General features: G+C 40.1%; 1 pseudogene; it reads right to left on the bottom strand.

Annotated features, from left to right (window-relative positions):
* Window positions 1-3,191: 3,191 nt before the first annotated feature.
* On the bottom strand, window positions 3,192-3,309 carry LOC136828910 (5S ribosomal RNA; annotated as a pseudogene).
* Between the last annotated feature and the right edge of the window lie 3,434 nt (window positions 3,310-6,743).

Below are 6,743 nucleotides of genomic sequence, written 5' to 3' on the forward strand. Positions count from 1 at the left end.
TCCAAACCTTTTTGAATCAAGGATATTACATTCCTTTTGGGATTCGAAATGCCCAGAAGTCTGACGATTGAACATCACTCTTGTTCTGAGGTCTTTACATTAAAGGCCCACCTCTTTCCACCCCTCATTCTCTTACCTGGGCCAAAAAAACTGGGTTACTGAATTGAACTGACTCTGATGGGTGGTGCAACTTGTTCCTACCATCGGTAGGCTTTTTATCATAACCACCTTTTGGCCCAGGAATGTTAGGAAAATACAAATTAATTTGTAAAATTTGTCATTTGTTCCTTACTTGTATACAAACCTTTGGTCTTTAAATATGGGACTTTTGGTTACTTCTAGTGGGAGGATTCTGAGCAAATCTCTGAACTGATAGGTAGTTCATCACCTTGGGCTTCTCTTCCTGGTCATGTAAGAGCATAGGAAGGAGACCCATGCCTTCTGATCTGTTGAACATATGTGATGTTCAACTGCCAGACTTCTGAGCCTTTCATAATTAATGGGATGGAGCATCATTGATTCAAAGAAAGTCTGGGATGAACCCATATTGTCAGAGATAATATGGGTTTATTCATTGTCAGTCCCTCTCTCCCCTTGCTAGAGAGAAGGTAAGACTGGCATCTATTATCCAAACTGAGCTAGATTATAGATAGGATACTCAGTCATCTAGAACACCTGCATGCATGCCCATTCAGTATGTGACGGCTTGCTAATTGTCCCTCTCCCCACTGGGAGAGGAAGGGTATAAACCTTCGGCGAGATGCCACCTATCCTTCAAGGGGAGCTGGGTGAACTACTGTACAGTACATGACTGCTGAGGAGCCACCACAGAACCCAAGGAAAAAATGTCCAAGGATCTATGGGCAACGTCCCAAAGGTAAAATGGAGGAAAATGTGGTCTGTCATGACCACATTCCAGTCCTTAATACCTGTCTGACAGGCTCTTCCTGAAAGCTAGGGCAGACCAATACCCTGACCTTGCGAAATTTCGCCTGGAACATACTGTGTCCACCACTTCAGCTGTGGAGTACGCCCATTTGATCATCACATGAAGTCAAATGAAATGATGCACTTGGATGCCGCTTCTTGGCTGAGCCAGAACTAACAAGGAATCGTCAGCATTCAGAATTGAAGATCAAGTCCTTTAGGTGGTAATGCAGACGGCCTGCAGTCACTTCATAGCCACCAGGGTCCTTAGATTCAGAATGATCATACCCTGTTGAACACCCAGCAAATCAGAAAGGATGCTATGCCTTTTCGTCTGACATAGTTTTTGTTCAATTTTGTCCACGTCTTTTGGTCTTGCATCTTTTTGTCGGTTTTTTTTCTGTCCAGCGACATTTTGTCCAATTTATTATGATCACTAGTAAATAAACTCTATAAAAAAAGGGGAATATAAAAGAGCAAAAAATCTTTTAGAATTTTATTGATAAGATACAAGTAAAATACAGTGATAAAATGTATTAAAAAAAGCACTTAAGAAAAATAATAAGATGTAACTAATGATTTATTATGATCACCAGTAAATAAATTATAAAAAAAGGGGAATATCAAGATCAACTAATCACTGAGAATTTTATTGATAGGATACAAGTAAAATACAGTGGAAAATTATTTTTAAAAAGTCATTTAAGAAAAGTAATATATAAGATATAACTAATGATTTATTATGATCACTTAAAATTGATCCAAATTATATGCCACATTCCATACACCTATCGAATGTAAGTGGTTCTTCCTTCATCTAGCACCACGAATTCTCACACTGCCTATGCACGTCAAGTTGAAGCAATGAATTCAGCAGGTATTTCTTCATCATCTTTTAAATCTTCATAAGCCTCTTCAACATCTTCAACAGGGAGTAAGGCTAATGCTAAAAAACACTGAATTTTAAGACTGAATTAAGAACTCAGTCTGTATGTATTTTTCTTTGAGCCCTAAATCTGTAATTTTTTGAAACACTGATTGGCTCAAATGAAACAAATATGCCACAACAGATGAATTAGGGAATGATAAATTAACTTCCTTGTGCACTGAAACCTCAAAATCTGCCATGATATCAAGCGGATCTGCATTAGGCTGCATAATTTTCAATTGCTCAAAAAATAATTCATATGTCTGCTTTGTTTTATTCGGCAGTAATGCAGACACCCATGGAAAGCTGTTACCTTTAACTTGTACAAGAATGCAAAACAGTTGAAACCACTGTTCTGGCACAATTTTGAAAGTTCCATCACATGACCAATGACAATAGGATGCCATATCCTGAAGAGCACTTTCTGATGCAAATACTAGTACAGTAAGCGCTGTTGATCCTCGACAATATTCGTCAGGTATTTCAAAACCATGTCTAGCCACTGCATTAGCTGAAATCCACAATTTTTTTGTCGGCATCTCTGAATAGTTCTTGAGAGTATGGGCAACCTATGAAGTTGAGAGCAAGTATTTTCTGTTAGTTGCGTAAACTTGGCTGCTGTTATGCTACGCAAACTTGCTGCTATGTTTTCCACTGCTTCATGCTTTATTTCAGCAAATGCCTTTCTAGCATTTAACGAATCTACATCAGCTGGATGAAGGTGCTCACTAGAAAAATAAATAATTTTCGGCTCATTGTTTTCCATTACCATGTGATTTCGCACTGAACGCAGCCTTCTTTTCTCACATCTCCAATATTCTTTTCCTAGTTTTACTGTATATTGCTTGAATGAAAATCATAGGTGTAATTACTTTCATCAACTACTTTTCTTTTGTTCTTGGTCGACACAATGAACTTTGCCATTTCAGGATGGGCAAATTCAGAAAGTTTACATTACGCTTTAGCAATTTCTGTATGCAGTACCAAACTTGAGAGAGAATGAGTACAGTATACTGTACTACTTTATCATAAGCTTTTAACAATACAATAACAACTTGTAAAAGAGAAGAAAAGAGAAGGGTAATAACAATCCTTTAATGACCGCTCAAAAGGAAGAGAACAGCAATAAGATTCCTTTCATGAGGCTCTTTATAGTGTTTTCTAAGGAGTTTGTTTACAATTGGACAAAAGTCAGACAAAAATCACCTGACAAAAAGACGCAAGACCAAAAGACATGGACAACATGATGTCGGACGAAAAGTCGACACGATCAGACAGAACGGCAGGAAGGCATAGCCTCAAGACTTGTACCATGGATGCGAAGACATCTCATAGATGCCAACAGCATCTGGTATTCCCAGTCAGTCACCCATCCAAGTACTGACCAGACCCTACGTTGCTTAACTCGCTGATCGGACAAGAAGCAGTGCTTTCAACATGGTATGGCTATTGGCCATTCTTTATGCCAAAGGTCCGAAAGACAAAGCCAAACAGTTAAGAGCTTCTCCTGATTGTCCAGATTGAAGGTCTAATAATCCTTCGGAATGTAGAGGTGCCAGATCAACTACCTAACACTGAACCTAGAGACCCCTGAAATTGTCTGTCATTACATCTGTCTTGCCTGGAATGTTTCTGACCACTGTGCTGAGTTTGCTACTGTCCTTGAACACCTGCACCATCAATATTGTTCAAGGAGATGAAAGGACACTAGCCCCATTTTTACTGCCCATGGAAGTATCGTGGTACTGTTGCTTATCAACACCATGGAGTACCTATCCTCAGATCCTGAGGCTTTTGAAGAGGTAAGAAGTTCCAGGATATTTAAGTGCAGGTGACTGCCGTTCTGGTCGATGCTTTGAGGCACGAAGTTTCAGGAGAGGGAGCATGTAATGACACTCCAAAGGAGATACCTGTCATCTATCTTTCCCCTGAGAGCTCTTGTCGGGAAGGAACAGGGAGCCCCTTGTCGAAAACCAAGACCCCTCAATCTGCATTGAAGGGAATGAAGGAGAAACAGCCCATGAAGAACTGGCCTCCCGGTGGTGATCAGTGACCAAGTATGGCTTGCACTGAGTCTTTCTTGGTTGCCCCTGTTGAGACCAGGACAACCTTGCTGCTGTATGTTAGCCTTGCAGATATTTATTCTTGCTTGGGTGAGAGTTCAGACTTCTCAAGTACATGCAACTCTCAGGCTGTGACCAAATCTGAGAAGTGGATCCTGTCTTAGAGACATACCCTGAACGAGGTTGCCTAGTCAAAGCCAAGGTGAGAAGTCATTTACTTTGGGAGAGGTCAGAAGCTGGGAGAGGTCAGAAGCTCACAACAGAGATGGGCATGGAGCCTTCTGCTCTGAAGGGGTATGAAATCTCCATGGGATATGAAGTGGAGAGACTTGTTAGGATTGAAGGAAGGGTGAGTATTGGAAATACTCTGTTTTCAAACCAACAGGTTCAAATCAAGTTGGACTCCTGATGGTTGCGAAAGTACAGAGTGTGTCATTTCTGGTTTGAACCTAGTCTGTTGAAATGGGTCGGGAAGAAAGATCTGTGACTGGTTTCCAATTACCCATCACTTTATCTTTGTATTTTGAGAGTAGTGGTAGGAACTCGAAGGGAAGTTGATATCCTACAGAAGGACATCTAAAACCAGGTTTCAGACACTGTAATATGATGCTTAAGGCTATGGGCACTCCTCCACCAGTGGCTGATGGGGAGGAAAGCTGTCTTAGCATCTCATACCTTCCTCTTACCTTTTACTTCCCGGGAAGGGAAGAGGGTGAAAGGGACACCTTCAATTACTTCTGTGATCCCAAAGGGACCAAGTACTTCATTGACCTCTTTGAATCTATTGCAAAACTTGGTTGTAATCCTTCAGGACCAGTCAACACAGGTCAAAACAGAGTAAAAACCTGACCCCTGCAAATAGAATAAAAAGGATGTCTAGAAGATCTTCAACTGTTTACTCTTTCTTTCTGAAGAATATGCAATGAGAGGCATTTCTGATTTCTGGTGAAGGAGAGAAAGAACAAGAAGGAATGGCAGCATCCACTGACGCCACTGGAGGCACAAAGCCTTCCCATGACAGAACAGCCGATTTCTTCTTGCATCTTCTTTTTCTACCAAAACGCCCATTGCTCCAGAGACCAATCACAACTCTCTTAACAGGGGTTACACATATTGCAATCATTTGATCCGGCTCTGCTACAATTTGAATGAGGATCAGTACCAAGAAAAGCTAGATAACGAAAAAAGACATTTCTTCTGAGGTCTAGCCTTCTTAGATGATTCATTGGTTTGCATCTCGAATGCAAATACACACAAAACACACACATCTTCACAAATGTATGACAAAAACACAGAATAGGACCAGAATGCCAAGGCAAAGAATGAATCAGAAGTGTGTCAAAAACCGGCTTCTAAGCTAGAAAGGGCACTGGTGCGTCACAGTTATGTGAAGGGGAAAGAGATCAGGCGCTGCCTACTCTCTCCCCATTGGCTAATGCACTCTCCACCGACCTTATTCTATTTGTAAACCAGATTCAGCTTATCACTTTGAGATTTTCCCCATACATAAAGACCAAAGGTTTGTTTTGGTGTAAGAACAACTTCAAGTTATACTAACTACAGTAATGAACATCTAAATAGGAGAGATCAGATATTAACTGTAATAGTACAGGCAGTCCCCAGTTATCGGATAGGGTCCCCTTCTAAGAATGTGATTAACTGAAAAATTGGCGAAATCGAATTTTTCTGCAATTTTCGACTTTATCGGTGCCAAAAGCATTGATTTTTTATTATCAGCACCTTGTTTCAAGTATGTATCGGCGCCATTACCTAATTGATTGGCGCCGTTAAGCAAGAAATCGATGACTTATTGAAACAGAAAAAGCCTGCAAATTAGCCAGTTTTTTCGCTGGACAAGCACCGTGAAACCGGATCACCACTAACTTAACCGCCATCAACCAGGGACTGCCTGTAATGACTGTTTTCACCTAAAAAATATAGCCTTCAAAAAGCAGTTCCTGTTTGTGGATACATGAAAAGTTCTTTAACATAACGATATACTGTAATCACAATTCTCTACAGGCAGTCTCTGGTTAACGGCAATCCGGTTTTACGGGGCTTGTCCAGCGATGAAAATTGGCAATTTTCGGCACCGAAAGTCGCCGATTTTCGCTTATCAGAGCCGATAATTGGGTATTGGTGCTGATACATACCTAACAGAGGCGCCGATAATCAAAAATAAGTGCTATTTCAGCAAATCATAAGCCCCAATATTAGCCACAAAAGTGCGAAAATCACCGATTTTCAGTTAGCAGCAGTTTTTGGTTATCATCACACCCTTAGAACGGAACCTCCGCCGATAACCGATTAGTCTCTTTAACCCTTAAACGCCTACTGGATGTATCATACGTCGACTAAAATTGTCTGTTGGGTGCCAAGTGGACGTAGTTCTACGTTGACTACAAAAATTTCAACCTTTGGTCAACTTTGGGAGATCTCTAATGGTCGAAAAATGCAATTGTAAGCTAAAAAACTCTTACATTCTAGTAATATTCAATCATGTACCTTCATTTTACAACAAATTGGAAGTCTCTAGCACAATATTTCGATTTATGGTGAATTTTAAAAAAACTTTTTTTTACGCCCGTAGCAACTCAACCAAAAATTTCAGAAATTCTTTCCTCATTTGTCGTAATTTTTGCACTGTTCTATATTAGCCATTACATAAAGTTTTATATATGAAAATGTGCGCAATTCATGTAAACTACAGCAAATACAACCCATGGTTGTAGCTTTTGATCAGTTTGGAAATATTTTCATATAAACCACAATAACTGCCAGTTTCAACCTTCGGTCAACTTTGACTCGACCGAAATGGTAAAAAA

This window comes from Macrobrachium rosenbergii, chromosome 3 (assembly GCF_040412425.1).
Source record: "Macrobrachium rosenbergii isolate ZJJX-2024 chromosome 3, ASM4041242v1, whole genome shotgun sequence".
NCBI lineage: Eukaryota > Metazoa > Arthropoda > Malacostraca > Decapoda > Palaemonidae > Macrobrachium > Macrobrachium rosenbergii.